The following is a 24,699-nucleotide window of genomic DNA, read 5'->3' on the forward strand; positions in this document are numbered from 1 at the left end:
AAATAGTTACGATCCTTTGACTGACGCCCCCCCCCCCCGCCCCCAGCCGACTTATATATCTTATCTATCTATAATATACATATCTATATATATATATATATATATATATATAGACATAATACATTGGATATGGGGACTCTGACACCAGCTGGTTATTTGGGAACTTGTTTTCAACTGCTTGCAGCAAGTTGAAATTTGGCATTGTGGTTTATATGTCGACTTAGTACCCAAATATAAAAAGACATTCTGGAAAATGTTATTATTAGGTATATGAAAACATAAGAAGGTCCCCATATCCACGTTCCCAAAAAGCTTGTCTGAATATATACTATATATAATAAAAGTTTCTGGGAACACTAACTTTTTTTTTAATATTCAGGTGAAACAACATTCTTTCACATGTATTGTTTGCAAAACTTGTTTTAACTTCAAACTTGTAAGATTAAGGCCACGGTCTTCAGTTTTCTCTTTTATTGGTCCTTGTTTGAGCAGTTCTTATGAAGCTAACTCGACACCAGCCGGTTATTTGGGAACTCGTTTTCAACTGCTTGCAGAAAGTTGAAATTTGGCATTGTGGTTTATATGTCGACTTAGTACCCAAATATAACAAGAAGGGCAAAGCCCATACGACTCACATGCTTGACCTTGACCTTTACATGACCTTGACCTTCAGGGTCAAGGTCAAATAACTAAACCTAGCAATGACATCATACACTAAGAACTGCTTTACACATTTTTCCTACCAAAATACATGTGAAGGTCAAGGTCATCCAAGGTCATGCAACACAAAGCTGTTAATTCAAGACATAGGAAGTACAATGGTGCTTATTGGCTCTTTCTACCATGAGATATGGTCACTTTTAGTGGTTCACTACCTTATTTTGGTCACATTTCATAAGGGTCAAAGTGACCTTGACCTTGATCATATGTGACCAAATGTGTCTCATGATGAAAGCATAACATGTGCCCCACAAAATTTTTAAGTTTGAAACAGTTATCTTCCATAGTTCAGGGTCAAGGTCACTTCAAAATATGTATACAATCCAACTTTGAAGAGCTCCTGTGACCTTGACCTTGAAGCAAGGTAAACCAAACTGGTATCAAAAGATGGGGCTTACTTTGCCCTATATATCATATATAGGTGAGGTATTCAATCTCAAAAACTTCAGAGAAAATGGGAAAAATGGGAAAAAATAGCTGTTTTTTAGACAACATTTATGGCCCCTGCGACCTTGACCTTGAAGCAAGGTCAAGATGCTATGTATGTTTTTTGGGGCCTTGTCATCATACACCATCTTGCCAAATTTGGTACTGATAGACTGAATAGTGTCCAAGAAATATCCAACGTTAAAGTTTTCCGGACGGACGACTCGGGTGAGTACATAGACTCACTTTTGCTTCGCATGTGAGTCAAAAAGACATTCTGGAAAATGTTATTTGTAGGATTTAAATATATATATGAAAACATAATAAGGTCCCCATATCCACGTTCCCAAAAACCTTGTCTGAATATATAATATATATAATAAAAGTTTCTGGGAACACTAACTTTTTTTTTAATATTCAGGCATAACAGCATTCTTTCACATGTATTGTTTGCAAAACTTTTTTTAACTTCAAACTTGTAAGATTAAGGCCACAGTCTTCAGTTTTCTCTTTTATTGGTCCTTGTTTGAGCAGTTCTTATGAAGCTGTGTTGTATTCAAATTGATAGTCGGTTGTGCAAATAGTATTTAACCATGTTTCTTATGCTGTGACAATTTGGGTGTGAATGTGAGTGTGGACGTGGATATATGATTTACTGCAACATTTAAAACAAAATCATGTGCTTTTGCATTTTGGAAATAAATTCTATTGATTGATTGATTGATTGATAGTTTGTCATTTGGTTTCGTACTAGTAAGGAAGTGTTCTTTTCAGCTGTGAGCTTATAAAGTTTATATTGATGCTTCAGACACTGCAGAATCTTTTGAAGAACATATTTGCGGAAAAAAATAACACACACACACACACACACACACAGAGCGAGAGCGAGAGAGCGGGGGAGAGAGAGAGAGAGAGAGAGAGAGAGAGAGAGAGAGAGAGAGGAGAGAGAGAGAGAGAGAGAGAGAGAAAGAGAGAGAGGAGAGGAAAAAAAGAGCAGAGAGAGAGAGACACAGAGAGCGAGAGCGAGAGCGAGAGAGAGAGCGAGAGAGAGAGAGAGAGAGAGAGGAGAGAGAGAGAGAGAGAGAGAGCACAATACTCGCTTGCAGTCACTCCCTGTTTACACAATACACACTGTTCATGAAGGTTTTAAACAGATACTGTTGTTTATTAGTCCAGCATCAACAACACAAACAATAACATAAGCAACTATTGTTTTAAAGAAAAAGACATACCTCGTCTTGCAAAAAGGTGGATTGTTACCGAAAATAAAATACAGTCATTTAAATCTACTGATAACTAAAAAGAACATTAAAGATAATACAGTCTTATGTATAGTCATTGAACCGAAAATTATTAACTTGTAATATGTTTGCAAAAAAATAATCGCACCCAAAAAACATGATTTTGAAGAAATATGATGTCACTAAGCATGATTAACCTTCGCCGACAGTCGCTAAAAACATTCTTCGCCGACCGTCGTCGAAGGACACATACTTTTAACACAGACAGCCATGCGTAGTCGGAGGACACATACTTCTCAAAGAAAAAAAAACGTGCTCAAGTAGAGAAAACAAGAACAAGAAAAAAAAGTACAGAAATCAGGCTTTTCATTGAATTAGATTATCAAACTAAATATATTTCCAATTGTGTACTTGCATTTATCTTTTTTCGTGTTGTGTAATTACGCACCAAGTTAATTCTTACCTGAAATAAACATTAATCACAACTCAGCTTTTATTTTGACATCGAAAATCGTTATTTCTTAAACACCATGAATCAAAGTCCATGGTAAAAGTGAAACAGGTGACTGAACAATGGGGAGGCAGAAAAAAAGAAATAAACAAGAAAAGGACCACGGGTCCTAAAATCACCCAACCGTATGTGTAGACGGATAGACACAGGCAGGGACGCTGACAAAAGTAACAGTCACCCCCCTTTCCTTTGGGTGGGTGACTAAAAATGACAATAAAGGCTCACCTAAATATATGTTCTTATCCCATTGGGGCGCATGAGGTGACTAAGAACCCAAAATAAGAGATCCCCCCCCCCCACCTCCCAGGGCGGACCCTGGGAACAAAATTCAAAATCAAAAAAGCATTTCAATGGAAAAAAATAATCAAAATCAAATCTGATGATACATTTCATTACGCTAATAGGATAATTGCCTAACTCAGAGTTAGATAGTTTTGAGACAACGGTTCCATAATAACGCCAACAATTGTGTCAATCATCTGTAAAAATTCCGAAAAGAAATTGCAAAGAGAAACGGTTGCTGATGCCATGTCAGCAAAATTGCCTAACTCATAAGTCAGTTATCTTAACAGCATACCCATGCTTTTCTGTCTATGCATGTGCATCCCATGGTAAACAAGATCAATAGAAATTTGGATTAAAGTTCATTCTACTGAAGTACAGAACCCAAAGTTCAATGCAGAGGCTGCTGAACAAATCCCTTTTTCTCAAAACTTGCAAAAGTGAGTTAGGCAATTATCCCATTAGCGTGACGATTTGCAACATATTATATATTATTAAACATTGCTTAACGTCCAGCTGACTACACCGAGCCGTCTCAAAACGCCCCACGCTGCCAACTAAAAAAACCTAAAAATTACCAATGAAGGTATGTCACCAGTCCTTCTGATAAACCATGTTTACAAGGACATATAATTGTGAGGCTCTGGAAACGATGAGGTACTTTCCCCTGTTTGTAAAAACCAGGTTTTAAAAAGAAAAGAGGATAAAATAATGTCCACGAAGAACTGTGATCCTTGTATCTCTATCTACTCTGCTTCTTTGCAAGACAAGTTTATACACGATTAGCTAGGAACCTGCGTAAACACCGAGGTTTACTACGAGTTTAAGCAGAGCTTTAAGACATGTCATTTAAGCTATTTTTTACACAGCAAAAGGCGGTAAAAATGTCACGTGGGATCATAATCACCACGTTTTCTGCATGCAATCATTTCTCCAATTAGCAATCTTCCCACTGTGACACCAGCGACTAAAGGCACTTCACATCGCCTCCTTCCCTAGTTTTCAAACCAACATCACAGGGTACCAGACCGCAATTCCGAGAATATACCAGTACTGATTTATGACGTCTCAACATAATTGTCTTAGCAAGATTAAAGCAGAGTAGATAGAAATACAAGGATCCCAGTACTTCGTGGAAAATATTAAGTAAAAATGCAGATCCTTGTTCATCAAGACCTAGGGTCATACAGCAAGACCGAGGGTCATACAGCAAGACCGAAGGTCATAAGCAAGATCCAGGGTCATACAGCAAGATCCAGGGTCATACAGCAAGACCCAGGATCATACAGCAAGACCCAGGGTCATACAGCAAGACCCAGGATCATACAGCAAAACCCAGGGTCGTACAGCAAGACCCAGGGTCGTACAGCAAGACCCAGGGTCGTACAGCAAGACCCAGGGTCATACAGCAAGACACAGGGTCGTACAGCAAGACCGAGGGTCATACAGCAAGATCCAGGGTCATACAGCAAGACCCAGGGTCGTACAGCAAGACCCAGGGTCGTACAGCAAGACACAGGGTCATACAGCAAGACCCAGGGTCATACAGCAAGACACAGGGTCCTACAGCAAGACCCAGGGTCGTACAGCAAGACACAGGGTCGTACAGCAAGACACAGGGTCGTACAGCAAGACACAGGGTCGTACAGCAAGACACAGGGTCATACAGCAAGACACAGGGTCCTACAGGAAGACACAGGGTCCTACAGCAAGACACAGGGTCGTACAGCAAGACATAGGGTCGTACAGCAAGACACAGGGTCCTACAGCAAGACACAGGGTCATACAGCAAGACACAGGGTCGTACAGCAAGAGCCAGGGTCCTACAGCAAGACACAGGGTCCTACAGCAAGACACAGGGTCGTACAGCAAGACACAGGGTCGTACAGCAAGACACAGGGTCGTACAGCAAGACACAGGGTCCTACAGCAAGACACAGGGTCATACAGCAAGACACAGGGTCATACAGCCAGACACAGGGTCCTACAGCAAGACACAGGGTCCTACAGCAAGACACAGGGTCGTACAGCAAAACACAGGGTCGTACAGCAAGACACAGGGTCGTACAGCAAGACACAGGGTCGTACAGCAAGACACAGGGTCGTACAGCAAGACACAGGGTCGTACAGCAAGACACAGGGTCGTACAGCAAGACACAGGGTCCTACAGCAAGACACAGGGTCCTACAGCAAGACACAGGGTCCTACAGCAAAACACAGGGTCATACAGCAAGACACAGTGTCATACAGCAAGACACAGGGTCATACAGCAAGACACAGGGTCATACAGCAAGACACAGGGTCCTACAGAAAGACACAGGGTCCTACAGCAAGACACAGGGTCATACAGCAAGACACAGGGTCCTACAGCAGACCGCAAAGAGCCTATTAAGGGCCCACACAAACTTTAACTTGTCACAACAAGTTATAAATCACAAGTTGAAAAGGAACTATGTACACATTAAAAATCTTGGCATTATTAATTGTTTTGTCGTTTAAGCTATTTTTACACAATGAAAGGCGGTAAAAATGTCACGTGGGATCATAATCACCACGTTTTCTGCATGCAATCATTTCTCCAATTAGCAATCTCCCCACTGTGACAGCAGCGACTAAAGGCACTTCACATCGCCTCCTTCCCTAGTTTTCAAACCGATATCACAGGGTACCAGACCGCAATTCCGAGAATATACCAGTACTGATTTATGACGTCTCAACATAATTGTCTTAGCAAGATTAAAGCAGAGTAGATAGAAATACAAGGATCCCAGTACTTCATGGAAAATATTGAGTAAAAATGCAGATCATTGTTGATCAAAACCGAGGGTCATACAGCAAGACCGAGGGTCATACAGCAAGATTGAGGGTCATACAGCAAGATCCAGGGTCATACAGCAATCCCCAGAGTCATGCATACATACATAATGCGTATAGCCCAGCGGACTGCAAAGAGTCTATTAAGGGCTTACACAAACTTTAACTTGTCACAATGAGTTATAAATCACAAGCTGAAAAGGAACTATGTACACATTAAAAATCTTGGCATTATTAATTGTTTTGTCATTAAACAAAGATCGACCAATCAAACACAGCAATAACACCTTCCTATTTCAAGTTTTATGAATCGTAGTCACACTCAATTCGTCAAAACTTTGAACATCGTGATTTGTATGTCGTACGTGACATGAAAACCCATGGTCATACAGCAAGACCCAGGGTCGTACAGCAAGATCCAGGGTCGTACAGCAAGACCCAGGGTCGTACAGCAAGACCCAGGGCCGTACAGCAAGACCCAGGGCCGTACAGCAAGACCCAGGGTCGTACAGCAAGACCCAGGGCCGTACAGCAAGACCCAGGGTCGTACAGCAAGACCCAGGGCCGTACAGCAAGACCCAGGGTCGTACAGCAAGACCCAGGGTCGTACAGCAAGACCCAGGGTCGTACAGCAAGACCCAGGGCCATGCATACATACATAACATATCGCGTATAGCCCAGCAGACTGCAAAGAGCCAATTTTTGTCTTGCTGTATGACTGGGAATTGCAGATATGTTCTTCAAAAGATTATGCCGTGTCTGAAGCATCAATATAAACGCTTATAGCTCACAGCTGAAAAGAACACTTCCTTACTAGTACGAAACCAAATGACAAACTATCAATTTGAATACAAAACAGCTTCATAAGAACTGCTCAAACAAGGACCAATAAAAGAGAAAACTGAAGACCGTGGCCTTAATCTTACAGGTTTGAAGTTAAAACAAGTTTTGCAAACAAAACATGTGAAAGAATGTTGTTATGCCTGAATATTAAAAAAAAGTTAGTGTTCCCAGAAACATTTATTATATATATTATTATATTCAGACAAGCTTTTTGGGAACGTGGATATGGGGACCTTATTATGTTTTCATATATATATATATATTTAAATCCTACAAATAACATTTTCCAGAATGTCTTTTTATATTTGGGTACTAAGTCGACATATAAACCACAATGACAAATTTCAACTTTCTGCAAGCAGTTGAAAACGAGTTCCCAAATAACCGGCTGGTGTCAGAGTTAGCTTCATAAGAACTGCTCAAACAAGGACCAATAAAAGAGAAAACTGAAGACCGTGGCCTTAATCTTACAAGTTTGAAGTTAAAACAAGTTTTGCAAGCAATACATGTGACAGAATGTTGTTATGCCTGAATATTAAAAAAATTAGTTAGTGTTCCCAGAAACTTTTATTATATATATAATACAAGTTTCTGGGAACACTAACTTTAAAAAAAAATTAAATCGATCAACACACACACAAACAAACAAACATAACAACAATAAAAAAAAAAATTAAAAAAAAGGACATACATGTTCATGTCTTGTCGTTTTAAAAGTATAACTAAAAAAGAACTTATAACTAGATATTTAACAATGGTACATAGAACATCCAGAAAGTTGAAATTTCGCACTGTGGTTTATATGTCGACCTAGTACCCAAATATATATAGACATTCTGGAAAACGTTATTTGTTTAGGATTTAAATATATATGTGAAAACATAATATTAATAAGGTCCCCATATCCACGTTCCCCATATTCCTAAACAAATAACGTTTTCCAGAATGTCTATATATATTTGGGTACTAGGTCGACATATAAACAACAATGCCAAATTTCAAGTTTCTGGGAACACTAACTAATTTTTTTTAATATTCAGGCATAACAACATTCTTTCACATGTATTGTTTGCAAAACTTGTTTTAACTTCAAACTTGTAAGATTAAGGCCACGGTCTTCAGTTTTCTCTTTTATTGGTCCTTGTTTGAGCAGTTCTTATGAAGCTGTGTTGTATTCAAATTGATAGTTTGTCATTTGGTTTCGTACTAGTAAGGAAGTGTTCTTTTCAGCTGTGAGCTATAAGCGTTTATATTGATGCTTCAGACACGGCATAATCTTTTGAAGAACATATCTGCAATTCCCAGTCATACAGCAAGACCCAGGGTCATGCATGCATACCTACATAACTTGTATAGCCCAGCAAATAATAGTATTACATCAGGGTCTCATTTCGGGGTCGGACTTATCGCTATTTTGTTACTCAATTTCCTTGTCAGCTATTAAACTCTAAGACACCGGTACAAAATGTTTTCTTATTACGGAAGCCGAAGCGGGGTTTCGCGGGGTACCCCCGGGGTTCCGCAGGGTTTCGCGGAAAATAGCTACCGCACGCATACTGCATGCGTCAGACGTTCTCAACATCAACATTCCGCGATCGTCACCTGTGTTTCTGTTGAAGCTCCTGGAGTGACTCAGAATGTGTGTTGCCGTGTTCCACTCCCTTTTCGTTTTTTTCTTTTCTTCAAGCAAGACAGATAGTCATTGTAAATTTATCTGTGAGATTTCATTCAATTTTATTTGGGTTTAAACCGTTTTAATGACATTAAAATCATTTAAAGCTGTCGGTGTTGCTGTGTGTAGATTTCATTTATTTGTGCGAGTGCGTGCAGTTTGCATCGATGGTGCAATTAGTTTGAAAAATGTCCGATTACATTCCTCTTGACAACCTCAATTTCAAAATGAGCCCCTGTTATATTGTGGTTTTTTTTTGCTTAACGCCCAGCCGACCACGAAGGGCCATATCAGGGCGGTGCTGGTTTGACATATAACGTGCGCCACACACAAGACAGAAGTCGCAGCACACAAGACAGAAGTCGCAGCACAGGCTTCATGTCTCACCCAGTCACATTCTTCTGACACCGGACCAACCAGTCCTAGCACTAACCCCATAATGCCTGACGCCAGGCGGAGCAGCCACTAGATTGCCAATTTTAAAGTCTTAGGTATGACCTGGCCGGGGTTCGAACCCACGACCTCCCGATCACGGGGCGGACGCCTTACCACTAGGCCAACCGTGCCTGTGCCACTGTTATATGGTAAGATGTAATGAATAGGTTTGCTCTACATATTGCACCAACAGACCAGCAAGTTGTCTCAATCTCTGTGCTATGTCATTTTTTCTAGCTGGTCCATATTTCTTCAGTAAGCTTTCGCCAAAAAGCAACAACATGCTGTCTTTGCCCACAACTTCAGCTAGTCCATCTTAAAACCGTGTCTTCATTTAGTGCTGAAGCTTTGCTCGCACATTCATACATGTTCTATTGTTGAGACAAGTATTTTGGTTAATTGCGGCTTGAATTATCTTCCCTGACGGATACATGCCTTTTTGAAGGAGATGCCCAAAACCATTTATTAAAGTTTGTATTTCAGCATGAGACCAGCTTGAATTTACGCTTGTCTTCATGAGCTTTGTCGACCTCTGCCTTTAATTATTTTTTTTTGTTTGTTTATTTTTTGCTTAACGTCCAGCCGACTACGCAGAGCCATATCAGGACGAGGAAGGGGGGGATGAAGGGGGCCACTTGTCAAGCGATTCCTGTTTACAAATGCACTAACCTATTACTTGTGTCCCAGCAGGCTTTAGTAAAACTAAATTAATACCTACTGGAAGATTACCAGTTTCCAGTATGTTAAAATAGGCTTAACCTATCTACTGCTGGACTTACATCAGAACACTAACAGATTAAACTATACATGAATCGCGAGACAAGCGGCAAGAGAAGAGATTTTTGAAAAAAATACAGGTGAATGAGCAAGAAGGCAGAAAAAAGAAAAGAATTCATGAAGAAAAAGAGAGCATGACAGAAAAGAGGAACCAAAAATCTACCTAACAGCAAACTAGAAAGCTCCTGCGGTTCCAAAAACAGGAGGGGCCTTTAATTTCTTAACCGCAGTGCCCCACTGCGGGAGCCTTTAATTAGGTAATAAACAATGCATGTTATTAGTAGTAGCAAAAGTATTTAGATATTATAAGAGTATGTCCACTAGAACCCGACATGTAGCATCTATATATAAATAAAATTGAAATAATATTGTGGCGGTTTCTGCGACTTCCATTACTCGCGCAGAAGCGTCTGATTGGAGAAACTAGAGGTCAAAGTATGTACCAAAATGTTGCTAACTTGACGTTGAGCAATGTAAAATAACATTTTTTTTAAACAAACTTTGAACTCGAATTTCTCCAATCAGAAGATTCTGCACGAGTAATGGAAGTCGCAGAAACCGTCACATATGATGGTGGCGGTATAAACATACCAAGCGGTTCTGCATGTGTGCGACATGTGTAGTCGCAATCCTTGACGGAGGAGTCATCGCTCCCCAAATCACCCACGATGCCGGTGTTGTCATTGCCCAAATCACCCACGATGCCGGTGTCGTCATTGCCCAAATCAGCCACGATGCCGGTGTCGTCATTGCCCAAATCAGCTACGAATTTCCCAAATCACCCACGATGCCGGTGTCGTCATTGCCCAAATCACCCACGATGCCAGTGTCGTCATTGCCCAAATCACCCACGATGCCAGTGTCTTCATTGCCCAAATCACCCACGATGCCAGTGTCGTCATTGCCCAAATCACCCACGATGCCGGTGTTGTCATTGCCCAAATCACCATGACCAACTGAAACAAAGATTAGTTTAAAATTATAGAATCTTTGCTTATTGTTGATTTATAACACCGACACAAGACAGACGATGGACCTTCTTGACTGTCACGACCTCAAACAGCATGTAGACGCTCCCACACGCAAAACACACATCATTGACTGGATTGTCACCCACGAGTCCACTGACCTGGTGTACGACATCCTGCTGAATGACTACCTCAGATCCGATCATTCTGCAGTTTTGTTCTCTCTTAAGATGGCCAAACCATCCAAACAGAAAAAGCGCGTAGTCCGCCGTAACCTCAAAGAAGTTAACACTGACACATTTCGCGCAGAAGCAGCCCGCCGACTGCTTGATCCTCCGGTATCCTCAGACCCTGTACGTCATTACGACTCCACTCTCAGCACACTTCTTGACGAACATGCACCCGCAAAAACCAAACTCATCGTAGATTGGCCTTCTGCACCCTCGATCACAGCTGAAGTTAAGTATACAAAACAGTTGCGTCGCCGAGCAGAGAGGAAGTTGCGAACCTCAAAGCTGGTAGTTGACAGACAGATTTACAACAAGCAAATGGAACATGCTCAGACACTCATCGCAGACGCCAAACAATCGCACTACAGCACCAAAATCTGTGAAACAACCTCTGCCAAAACACTCTTCTCCACAGTGAATGACCTTCTTGGCTGCTCTTCTGCTTCTCCCTTGCCCAACAACATCGACCCCTCCAAACTGTCGCAAGCTTTCTCTGATTACTTCCATAACAAGATCCAAACCATCCGTGACAAACTAGACAAAATCCCACACCAAAACTCTGAAACTCCTCCTGCATTTACAGGCACTCCCTTCACACACTTTCAGCCTCTCACTCTCACTGACCTGGAGAAAGTCCTCAAAGAAATGACCTTGAAAACCTGTGACCTTGACCCTCTTCCCACACAACTCTACTCTGACTGTCTTCCTGAACTCCTCCCTTCTATTCTCAAAATCATCAACACTTCTCTGCAAACAGGCACTGTCCTCAACTCCTTTAAGACTGCTATTGTCAAACATCTACTGAAGAAACCATCGCTCGACCCAAACACTCTCAGCAACTACCGCCCTGTCTCAAACCTTTCCTTCATCTCCAAACTCCTTGAAAGAGTCGTCCTAAAACAACTCAACTCTCACCTTCTTTGCAACAATCTTCTCTCTCCGCTTCAATCTGCCTATCGTCCTCACCACTCCACCGAAACTGCCCTTCTCAAAATCACTACTGATCTCCTCCTTGCCACTGACCAAGCTGAAATCTCTGCCGTCGCTCTACTTGATCTATCAGCGGCCTTTGACACAGTCGACCACAACATCCTCCTTCAACGCCTTCAGCACACCTTTGGTATCCATAGCACAGCTCTTTCTTGGTTCTCTTCTTATTTCACCGACCGCTACCAGACTGTTTCGATTGACAAACTGAACTCTGACCCCATCAGGCTTGAGTGCGGAGTCCCTCAGGGCTCAGTCCTTGGGCCTGTACTAATTACTCTCTACACTCAACCTCTTGACCACATCCTTGACCGACACAACGTTCTCCACCACTCTTTTGCCGACGACTCTCAACTTCACAACAGCTCTTCCCCTGACCAGTCTGAATCTCTTCTTTCCTCTATCTCTGACACTATCACTGACGTGCAGAATTGGATGACAGAAATCAAACTTCAGCTCAATAGCAACAAAACTGAAGCTATCCTAATAGGCACTACATCCAAACTCTCCAAAGCCACTTCCGACTCTCATCAACTCTCTGACTCTTCTGTCCCTCTGTCTTCTGCTGTCAAAAACCTCGGAGTCACTCTAGACAACACCCTTTCCATGAAACAACACATCTCTTCTGTCTCTCGCACCTGCTACTTCCAACTCCGCCGCATCGCCACTATCCGCAAGTACCTCACCACAGATGCTACCGCCAAACTGGTCACGTCCACCATTCTCTCACGTCTTGACTATTGTAACTCTCTCTTGGCGGGTCTTCCCTCTTCTTCTATCTCTCGTCTCCAACGCATTCAAAATAGCTCTGCCCGTCTTGCCTTACGAAAGAAAAAGGGAGATCATATCACCCCCCTCCTAAATCAGCTCCACTGGTTGCCCGTTCCTGCTCGTATCACATACAAAAGCCTCCATGGTCTCGCCCCTGCCTATCTCTCCGACTCTCTCTCTCTCTATGTCCCTTCACGAGCACTCAGATCATCTGCCGGCTCCCTCAAGCTCAACATCCCCCACACCAAACTCAAAACAGCAGGTCAACGCTCATTTTCTTTCCAAGCACCTAGCCAATGGAACACACTACCTCTCCCCCTCCGTCAACAACAGTCCCTCGAATCATTCAAATCTGCACTCAAGACATTCCTTTTTTCCACATAATCCATGCATTCTACACTGCCCACCCCAATACAATACAATACAATACAATACAATAACTTTATTAATCTCTAAAAGAGAAATTACATTGCTGAGCGTTTGTGTCCGTAATAATAACATACATAAAACATTCAAAATAAACATTTGTTCATTGTCCTGAGAAAATATAGCACATTGGTTATCACATAAGAAAGTATATTAAAAATAAATTAACATGCATTCACCATCAACAATGCACAAAAGAAAGTCAGCACCTTGCCGGTTATCACATATTGTCTAAGAGAGTAGAATAAGAGTATATAATCATGCAAAACAAAATCAACAATACTGAAACAATACAGAACACTGACCCCGTGCATCAGAGCGACAACACCAGCATCTACCGCCCCACCTGAGAATTGAAGATGTGAATTGCAGATGGAATGAACGAATTTCTGTAGCGTGTGGATCTTGCGGTTGGTTGTCTGAATTTGTTGCTCCTGTCTGTCCGTCTACTGTCAAATTCCGGTCTGAGTGGGTGCGAGTCGTCAGCCAAAATCTTCTGTACCTTGTCAGTCAGTCGTCGTTCATGTGTTGATGTGAAATTGTCCTGCTTCCTCCCAACCACCCCACTTGCTTTCCTGATGAATTTATCTAATCTATCCCTGTCTTGCTTGTTGATGTTGCCACCCCAACACACGGAGCCAAAGTACAACACACTATTGCACGTTGAAGTGTAAAACATCTGAAGGATTTCTTGTCTGCAGATGTTAAAAGACCTGAGTTTTCTCAAAAAGTACAGGCGAGAGTGGAGTTTCTTCACAAGGGCATCAGAGTTTGGTTTCCATGTCAACTTATTGTCTATAATCACCCCCAAATACCTATACTGCTCTACCTTCTCTACGACCTCCCCCTTGATCACTATCTCCCTGTGTACATGTTCCCCCCCTCCTGTTGTCCATTATCATTGTCCATCCCACCTTGAATAACTGTACATATTTTAATGGTTGCTGGTGTGTGTGTGTGTTGGTGACTTTAAGTCTCCGTGTGTGTGAATGAGTGTATGTGCGCCTTAAGTCGCCTGTTGGGGAGATATGTGCGCGTTATAAATATTCGTATTATTATTATTATTTATGTCAAACACTCTACCGTACCTCGAAATGTTTTAGCTCTTTGCTCAAGTGCTATTATTATTATTATTAGCATTGCTTAACGTCTAGCCGACTACGGAGAGCCTTCTCAAGATATCCCCATGCTGCCAACTAAAAAACAACAAAAAACATCATTGGCGGTCTGTCACTAGCCCCGTAGATGAACCCGACATGTAGCATCTATATATAAATAAAATTTAAATAATATTGTGGCGGTTTCTGCGACTTCCATTACTCGTGCAGAAGCTTCTGATTGGAGAAACTACAGGTCAAAGTTTGTCCCAAAATGTGTTATTATTATTTCACGTTGCTTAACATCTAGCCTGTGTTGCTAACTGGATGTTGAGCAATGTGAAATAATAATAAGAACATTTGGGAACAAGCTTTGACCTCGAGTTTCTCCAATCAGAAGTTCTGCACGAGTAGTGGAAGTCTCAGAAACCGTCACTTATGATGGTGGCGGTATAAACATACCAAGCGGTTCTGCATGTGTGCTCGTCACGTCGCAATCCTTGACGGAGGGGTCATCGCTGCCCAAATCACCCACGATGCCGGTGTTGTCATTGCCCAAATCACCATGACCAACTGAAACAAAGATTAGTTTAAAATTATAGAATCTTTGCTAATTATTGATTTATGTCACTCTATCGTAAATAAGAACAAAAAGTCCCAGTCTCTAGGCTGGGGGAGGATGGAATCTGTGGCATCCCGGAGGCCGTCATTGCCCCCACGACTTCAAAGAGAGAGAGAGAGAGAGAGAGAGAGAGAGAGAGAGAGAGAGCGAGAGAGACTTCAAAGAGAGAGAGAGAGACTTCAAAGAGAGAGAGAGAGAGAGACTTCAAAGAGAGAGAGAGAGAGAGAGAGAGAGAGAGAGAGAGAGAGAGAGAGAGAGAGAGAGAGAGAGAGAGAGAGAACCAACGTATGGTTCCTGATGGCTTTCTTGCCTGAAGAGTGAAGTCAGGTGTATGTAATTTCATCGTTGCATGCACAACAGAAACTTCTTAATCATAAACTCCATTATCTTTTTTGAGAATCTAACTCCTTCATCCACTTCCAAGACCATTTATTTGGATGTTTTGCCTCACTTGGCAACTTGTCGTCAAGCTGATTTGCACATGGGTCTCCATTCTTGAAAAAATCCACGCTTTCACTTATCGTGGTGGCCATTTTGAATGTAAAACAGGAAGTGACCACAAAGGGAAGCAAAGACTTGTGGGAGAAAAAGTGAATCTTTTTGAGACAAGTGAGGCCCTGATAAGGATGTTTAGGGAAAATGTAACTTTTGAAAACATAGGTAAATGTAAACATCCTTGTCAGGGCCTCACTTGTCTCAAAAAGATTGCAAGCGCTTACGCTCTGCAACGCTGGGCTGTTTGACGAAATTATATTTATTATATCGCGCATGCACAAGATGTTTGAAAATGCGGGAATTGGTATTTCTTTGCGTGAAAAGGCGCGCATCCAAATTTTATTTTTGCGGGATTTCTTTCATATTTGCGGGAATGCGCGGTCTAGAATCGACACTGCGACAGATCAAAACGTGTCAGAAGGTTTTTGCCAGAATGGAAGGACGAATTTCCTTGGTTAGATTTCGACAGTGGAGTGTGCGTGAGCGCAACTCCATGACTGTGTGTAGGGGTGGGGACGAGTTTTTGCATTCAGATTGTGGGTAACCTGATTTTTGTGCGGGTAAGTTAAAAATGACATGTTACATACCCGGGGAAAGCTGAATTGACAAAAATGTGGCCACCCCTGCGTCCCGTGACAGTAAGGTGGGTTCGTATCATGAAGGAGTTAACAAAAGTGACATTTAGCCCTAATGACAGTGAGGGGCGACATTTGTATTATAGCCTACAACAAAACAAATGTCGCCCCTCACTGTCATCAAAGGGTACGAGTCGTGCATCCCTCTCATTACTAGTACTATTGATTGCCAGCACTAAGAAAACTATTAGGAAAGGGTGTATTTTTCAAATAAGTCCAGAGGCTATTTAATTTAGTAGCAATGGACTTCAGACTTTTTATGGAAGAGAACAAATTCCAAAATGATAGGTTTTAAATCGTTTTAAGTAGGGCTAGGCGAGGCGCTCTCTTGCCAACATTGCGTCATAATCTGAAAGGTTCCGCGACGCAATATTCCTGATCCTGATACCTAGCTGCGTCGATATCATCGGAAAATGCACTTTCCAAACCTACTTGTGATATAGACTGCGCACATTTCTTTGCAACCAAACAGCGCCGAAACTCAATTATGTAAGACAGATCTCTTACTTTATCAACATCAGTGGTTGTCTATTGACAACTTGATGCGGCATGCGTGTTCAGATTGTTACGCGAAGCTGTGGTTCACTCTCCCATCTCTGTCAAAATGGCGGAAGGCCGAATCAAGCCACCAGCCACACGTCACTTCCGGAGAGGGACATTATTTTCTTTCGTTTTCTCCCGAGCTTTTGAGAATACGGGTTAGAAAAGTGAGTCATTATCTTCACTGGAACATATTGAATACGAACTCTAGCGCATAGAGAATATTCTGGCCCAGAAAGATCTCTAACAACGACCTTCTCCAACGATGCAACATGGAAGAAATGGAGACACTCATAACCCAGAGAAGATGGAGATGGATTGGCCATGTACTACGAATGGAAAACGACTCCATTCCCAAGGTGGCACTTCGATGGACCCCAGAAGGAAAGAGGAAGCGGGGAAGACCCAAGCAGACTTGGAGACGTACAGTGGAGGGGGAATCAAAGGACCTCAACCACTCCTGGGCGACCCTGGAAAGGCTTGCAAGAGACAGACAAAAGTGGAGGTCCTTTGTCGCTGCCCTACACGCCACCAGGCGTGAAAGGCAGTAAGTAAGTAAGTAAGTCTAGCGCATAAGTCATTAAATTGAAAGAAGAAAGAGAAACAAATGGTTATTTCAGTATTTTTTTTTACCATGGAGACAGCCTTTAAACTTACCACAGATATGTCGTCAGGACATGAATCCAGCCAATGTGTGACTTTCGTGGTCTCGTATACACATGGAATTGCGAAGTTCTGAAGACATGGGCTTGTGAAGTTGTGTTGAAGTGGACTTGGACGGGATTTGTCGTGTTCTGTAGACCCAAAACACTGATTTGTACATTCATATGTTGGAAAACACAGGATTTCCATTTCGTAAAGTTTCAATCAAGCCGCCATTCGTGTTTCAATTTTCAGCTACTTGAATCTAGTTTTGCCTTTCCATATTTGGCTAATCATTATGAGCTATTAAAGGGGCACGCCATAGCTATAGTTCGGACAATTTGCATCGAGTCTATCAGAATCCTCACCTTCCAAACTGTAATATTCCCACGTTCCACATCCACAAACCCTGCATAGCTACAGAAAGCAGAAATGTTTGAAGAACTAAATCCTTGCGCGCATTTATGTGTAGTGGAAGTGAGTGACAAGCCAGAGCTACGCTTCACTCACAACCCAATTTGGCAACCGTCAGTTTAAAGCAATTTAATTGCAGATAAATGTCAGTTATAACCCTCTATTTCTGATCAGGTCTCCATGCAATCACTTTTTGTTCTTCCAGTCTATTTAGATAGCTGGGATAATATTGCAGAGGGACGTCCTCATGAATATTTCATCTACATCAGTGTTGCTGCCAGCGTTAGAGGACAATAGGTCATTTGGACCTGACCGTAAGAAATCAATAGGTCCAAATGTCCTGGCTTTAAAAAAGTAATAGGTCTTACCGTCTACAATTGACCGCGGCACCCTTGTTAATTTTAAAGTAAATCACAAATTTGTGTCAGCACACACGCATGTGTGTGTGTTTGTGTGTGAGTGTGGGAGGGGAAAGAGAGAGAGAGGGAGCTGATTTTCCACAATAAGTTATAACGTGACTTCAAATTAATTTTGCCATTTAATGACAATAAACGTTCAACTTTGGCAATTGCCAGAAACTTAAACTGCCAACCGTCAGAATCAACCAGGTAAACATGGTTAGATCACGCCACCTATTTGTCAAATATGATATGAACTTAAAATAAATGGGAAAAAATGACTAGAATATATTCAAGGACTCCTGAAACAAAAAGGTAACATTTGAAACACTAGCTGTGTTGGTCCTAGAGTACAGTGTCACTGCCATTCCTAGGTACTGGTGGATTTTCAGAGAACAGCCTCCTGGAACAGAGAGTGGAGTGTACACTAGTACGACCTCATCTAGAATACGGCAATCCTGCCTGGTTTCCGAGACTAGTACGCCAATCAACATCAATCGCAAGAGTCCAAAGAAGAGCTACTAAACTGATTTACGAAATAAAAGACTACACATATGAAGAGAGACTAAGATACTTGACTTTGCCTACACTAAAGGCAAGAAGAAAGAGAGGGGACCTAATACAAGCGTATATAATATTTAACGACATTGATGACACTAACAAAGATTTCTTTTTTAAATCACCGCAGACTAACATTGTTGTAACACGTAACAGTACTGACAAAATACAAAAAGAAAGACATGATAATAAGTTAATAACAATACAAGAAAATTTGCTTTCAGCTATAGAGTTACAAATGACTGGAACAAACTAACAACTAACATTAAACGGGCTCCCAGTACAAATGCTTTCAAGAACCTCATTGACAAACACAACGCTGGACACGACAGTCGTTGCAATAGCAAACACTGTACAAAAGGAAGACGTGGAACTTGCGAAGAAAATGCGAAAAAGTGTTTGTGGGTTATCGTCCCTAGTCACATGCTGGCGGCGAAAACAAAATGGCGGATCGCGTAGGTACCGATCGTGTGCGAGGTGGTGGTAAATAATTGTGCTCGGCTTTTTGTTGCAAGAACGCCCGTTACAAACAGAGCTGCTTCGGGAAAACTTTCCACAAGTTCCCTACAGAAGAAAAAAGGTGGGTTGTGCAGTGATTATTTCATCAGGTTTACCTTCTTCAGAATGAGAATGCAATGGCTCGAGTCAACTCACTCAGTAGACTACAGCGTCAGCGAGTACTTACGACTGTGAGTGTGAGTCAGCAGTCAGTACAAAACAACAGTTTACACTTGATGACAAACCCGTGGGCATATTTGCCGAAACCTTTATCAAACCTTGCTTACGGGAAAACTACAGTACAAAGGTACATCACTCATCCGTTTTGCGTTCAGGCAGAGCGTTAGATTTAGACTGAAGATCTGATTTAGCTTTCTTTGTCTTTCCTTTTTGCTTAGTTTAACAATAACATTGTTGTTTTTATTGTCAAACTAGGTGCAGAATATGGATGCAATTCACAAGGCGAGAGGACTTTGAAAAGCTGCAGCCAGCTGCTGTTCAAGGTCTCAAGCTTTGTACTGATCACTTTGAGGCCAACCAGTAAAACAATCCTGCAGAGAGGATCACTTGTGTGGAATGCTGTCCCGACATTGTTTGCAGTGCCCAATCCACCACCGAAGGTTATTTATTTATTGGTTTTAGGTTTTTGCAAACCAAAGAAGCACACTATTAAATGCAGGTTGAGTAATGACAAGTTTGAGGCTGATGTAAGAATTGAAAACAACAGCATTGTTCCCATCAAATAATGCCTGTTTGCATTTAGCGCAAAAAAATGATAAGGCCAACAAAAAAAAGTTACTTATTTTGGATCGACGTCCTGATTATGATGATATGATGAACTTATTTTGCAAAAAAACAGCCCCAAATGGCAAAAAAGGTATAGGGTCGGCGTCAACAACAAAAAAGTTGTATGTTTCTGGTCACCTGACCCTACCTATGTTTTCCCCGACGACCCTAGACATTTTTTTTTTGGCATTTTCAAAAATAAAAGGGGTATTCGAAAATCAATTGTTTTCCTGTTTTTCAACAAAATAGTTTAAAAGATGGTTTTAAAAAAAAAGGTTAGAAAAAAAATCTCCACCTTTAGTCATGTTAGGTCACAAAAAAGTCTGTTTAAGGTAACATAGGCCCCCCAAAAATAGCGTCGGTAGGTCGGCTTTTTAGTTTTGTATTTTAGCCATCTGAATATTTTAATTTTATTTTTTAATGCCCCCAAAAAGTCTAGGGCCGGTGGGAAAAAAATAGGGTCGGTCCGGATACCGTAAACAGATTATTTTTTGTTTTGCCTTACCAGAAACATACACTTTTTGTGTGTGGCCTAAGACCAATGCCATGAAATTGGGAGAAATGTTTCATTGTGACTGGGTGTTGGTTGTGAGTTTGTCAGTTAAAGAGCTGTGCAATTTGCAGGTTGCTAGTGGGAGGAAGCCACCATCGCAAAGGGTAGCTACAAATGAAGCCAGCACCGACCTGTCGCCTGATACACAAATTGTTCAACCAGGTAAGAGATTTTTAACCATGAAGAACACCCTGACATCAAAAAATGTTTAAACCCATCCATTACATAGTTGATAATCGCTGTATAGGGTGACGGGCGCTGGGGCGGGGTGGTAAGACGTCGGTCTATTAACTCGGAAGGTCGAGGGTTCGAATCCCGGTCGCGGCCGCCTGGTGGGTTAAGTGTGGAGATGTTTCCGATCTCCCAGGTCAACTTATGTGCAGACCTGCTAGTGACTTATCCCCCTTCATGTGTACACGCAAGCACAAGACCAAATACGCACGAAAAAGATCCTGTAATCCATGTCAGAGTTCGGTGGGTTTTAGAAACACAAAAATACCCCGCATGCTTCCTCCGAAAGCGGCGTATGGCTGCCTAAATGGCGGGGTAAAAACGGTCATACACATAAAATTCCACTTGTGCAAATAAATGAGTGCACGTGGGAGTTTCAGCCCACGAACGCAGAAGAAGAAGAAGCTGTATAGGGCGGATGCATGGATGGATGAAATTGTACCTGTAGTTCCCACACGTAAAGATGGGAAACATATCCTGTTAGAGGCATGGTTTGACAAGAAACAATTAAGTGGCTCTATTCCCATCTCCCCCCCCCCCCCCCCCCCCCTTTCCCCGTCGCGATATAAGCTTCGTGGTTGAAAACGACGTTAAACACCAAATAAAGAAAGAAAGAAAGAGGCATGGTGTGTGAGGAGTTTACCTGGTACTGTTGTCCTAATCAATCAATCAATCAATCAATATAAAGCTTATATAGCGCGTATTCCGTGGGTACAGTTCTAATGGCCTCACCCATTCAGTACCAAACAAGGTCAATTCCATCATTGTTCCACATCGAATCCATAGTTGCTAATACACTTCATTTCTGGCCTGCCTTCCTACGCTATTGTTTATTTTCATTTTGTGATTGAATTACACATGTTTTAATTTCTTCCAGGTTGTAACTTGTTATGGTTATGTTATTTTATGTGTGTTTTGTGTGTGTGTTTTCTTTTTTAGATGACATTCAGGCGATCCTGGAGGACATAGGATGTAAAGCATCAAAGTCGTCATCCTCCCCATCCCCTCGTGAAGCGGAACTTCGGCAGAAGGTCAACAAACTGAGGAGCAAGGTTTTCCGATTAGAAAAGAAAACGATGGAACCCCGTGTAAAACGAGCGAGTAAATTAGCCAAGCCTCCCAAGAAAGACTTTGTAATAGAACAGTTGTCTCATATATTATCAGGCGAGGCGAGCTATTTTGCCATTTATGCCTGTTACATATTTACCGGTTATCTGCTGCTGTGTCCATTCCTGGCAGAGACGGAACGCATGTTACCAAGGAGCCGAAGGAGAGTCGATGAGATGAGAGAATGTGATTAACAATTGCCAACTCTCTCCGTACAAAGAGGGTCCAAAATTGTATCAAAATATAGATCGTAGGGAATTCAAAATAAAAAAAAAGAGACAAAACATGTACTTCGGCTCATAGAGCCTTCTTTAATTTTTGACTCAAAAGTCCATGCTCCGAGAGTCCTTTTTTTAATTTTGAATTGCCTACCATCTATATTTTTATACATTTTCAAAAAGATTCAACAGTCACCTTCCGTTATTCTTGAACTTGGCTATCCCAGCCTTACCTCAACATTCGATATTCCTGTGATACTTTTGACGTAAAATCAATTTTTACTGTAAAACACTTCGGCAAGAGGATTGGTCCAAGCAAACAAATAATAAACTTGTAAGATTTTTCCTGATATTTCCGATCAATTGCCTATGGTTTTATTTAGCTAAAAGATTCAAACGTCACACCTATGACCCATGGCTATTTTTAAGGGGAGAGTAGCATCCCTGGTGTGTTGTTTTTGATGTACCTTTTGGTCTGTTTACAGTAACATAGGCACACAAAAAGAGGGTCGGTAGGTCGGCTTTTCTTAATTTTTTTTTTATAACCATCTTTTTAAATTATTTTGCAAAAAAACAGGAACAAAATTGATTTTTTTTCTTTTTCTTTTTCTCCAAATGCCAAAAAAAAGGTCTAGGGTTGGCGGGGAAAAAATAATAGGGTTGGTCGGGATACCGTAAACAGACTATTTTGCTTTGTTTTGCCTAAGCAATGACTAACAAACTTTCTTTAGGGTCTGACATTGTATATACTATACAACTTTTTGGGGTATTAACTAAATACATGTATACAGTTTTTGATTCCTTTTATACTTTTTCACAAATTACCCCCCCCCCCCCTTTTTATATTTAGTCAAGTTTTGACTAAATATTTTAACATCGAGGGGGAATCGAAACGAGGGTCGTGGTGTATGTGCGTGTGTGTGTGTGTCTGTGTGTGTGTGTGTGTAGAGCGATTCAGACTAAACTACTAGACCGATCTTTATGAAATTTGACATGAGAGTTCCTGGGTATGAAATCCCCGAACGTTTTTTTCATTTTTTTGATAAATGTCTTTGATGACGTCATATCCGGCTTTTCGTGAAAGTTGAGGCGGCACTGTCACGCCCTCATTTTTCAACCAAATTGGTTGAAATTTTGGTCAAGTAATCTTCGACGAAGCCCGGGGTTCGGTATTGCATTTCAGCTTGGTGGCTTAAAAATTAATTAATGACTTTGGTCATTAAAAATCTGAAAATTGTAAAAAAAAATAAAAATTTATAAAACGATCCAAATTTACGTTTATCTTATTCTCCATCATTTGCTGATTCCAAAAACATATAAATATGTTATATTCGGATTAAAAACAAGCTCTGAAAATTAAATATATAAAAATTATTATCAAAATTAAATTGTCCAAATCAATTTAAAAACACTTTCATCTTATTCCTTGTCGGTTCCTCATTCCAAAAACATATAGATATGATATGTTTGGATTAAAAACACGCTCAGAAAGTTAAAACAAAGAGAGGGACAGAAAAGCGTGCTATCCTTCTTAGCGCAACTACTACCCCGCTCTTCTTGTCAATTTCACTGCCTTTGCCATGAGCGGTGGACTGACGATGCTACGAGTATACGGTCTTGCTGAAAAATGGCATTGCGTTCAGTTTCATTCTGTGAGTTCGACAGCTACTTGACTAAATATTGTATTTTCGCCTTACGCGACTTTTTTTTTTTTGTAGTCTGCCCTGGGGGCGGGAGGTCTCCTAATTTCGGTTTCTAGGGTCATCTTATGCTTCCCCATGAGCTGAGAACTTAATTTAAAATGGGCCACGATTTTTTTATTTGTATTTTGTAATTGTGCCTTTGTCCAGTCACATGATTTCACTTTGTACTTAAAAACTTGGCACTGTCATCATTTTATTGCTATTTATTGTTCAGTTGTTCAGTATTTATTGCTATTGGGCATCAGTTGTTCAGTTGCCCTCTTTCGAATGAGCCATGCATGCATTATGGATGTGTTTAGCGAATGGGGATACCTCAAGCAATGTAAAAAAAAGAAACAATGTGAAGCAAACATATAGCACCAAATAAAATAACCGAATCAGAATGGAAACTTCTTCAGTGTATGTGTGTGTGTGTGTGTGTGTGTGTGTGTGTGTGTGTGTGTGTGTGTTTGCTGTTTTAAATACCGAAAATGTGAAAATAAAGCAAGTCACAACATGAGAAAGATCGACTGTACTAGTCATAACAAAGCAGGAGACAGTCTGGTCAGCATGCAGCAAAGGGGAATAACTCATATTTAGCCATTCTCATTTCTAAGCATGCCCAATGAGGAAGTTATCCTTCTTCCCATTGTAGTTTCTTTGGCAATAGTCACTCCCGGTGCACTTCACGTCAGTGATTGCCTTCGAGGGCCGATTAGACAGCCATTGACCAGAACTATCAATTCACAGCGGAATTCCCACTCAGAAGAGACTCCTTCGATGCGAAGAAGCCCTCTCAAATCTTCAATGCCTAACTCAAATAAATAGATATAACACTGTTCTTATAAAGTGCGCTACATAAAATCTAAGGCTTACCTGTACGAGTGGTGTGCCTGATTGTACGAAAGGGAAAAAAATCCCATGCAGCGACCATGTTCATTGTTCAGATTTCTTGAAAAGGCCCGGATCGCTTATCGCTTACGCTCTAAACAATAATAAATATTTCACTGAGGTAAAGCAATTATTTCCAAATGTTCAGAAAATATAAGATAAACTTGTGAAATAAACCTGTAAAATAGTTATTTTACAGTTTTATTTTACACAGCAATGTTAAAAAAAAA

General features: G+C 41.2%; 1 protein-coding gene and 1 long non-coding RNA gene across 2 annotated transcripts in view; one reads left to right on the top strand and one right to left on the bottom strand.

The window, feature by feature from the left end:
• Positions 1-24,699, top strand: part of LOC138968295 (fibrinogen gamma-B chain-like) — a 485,749-nt gene that overhangs the window by 191,406 nt on the left and 269,644 nt on the right. The window lies entirely within an intron of this gene.
• On the bottom strand, positions 5,367-24,699 carry LOC138968305 (uncharacterized). The gene is made up of 4 exons (XR_011456130.1): positions 24,455-24,699; positions 17,149-17,285; positions 14,662-14,772; positions 5,367-10,676 (listed from the first exon to the last, which is right to left on the bottom strand). It is a non-coding gene; the product is annotated as an uncharacterized lncRNA (long non-coding RNA).

The sequence above is a fragment of the Littorina saxatilis genome, linkage group LG6 (assembly GCF_037325665.1).
Source record: "Littorina saxatilis isolate snail1 linkage group LG6, US_GU_Lsax_2.0, whole genome shotgun sequence".
Taxonomy (NCBI): Eukaryota; Metazoa; Mollusca; class Gastropoda; order Littorinimorpha; family Littorinidae; genus Littorina; species Littorina saxatilis.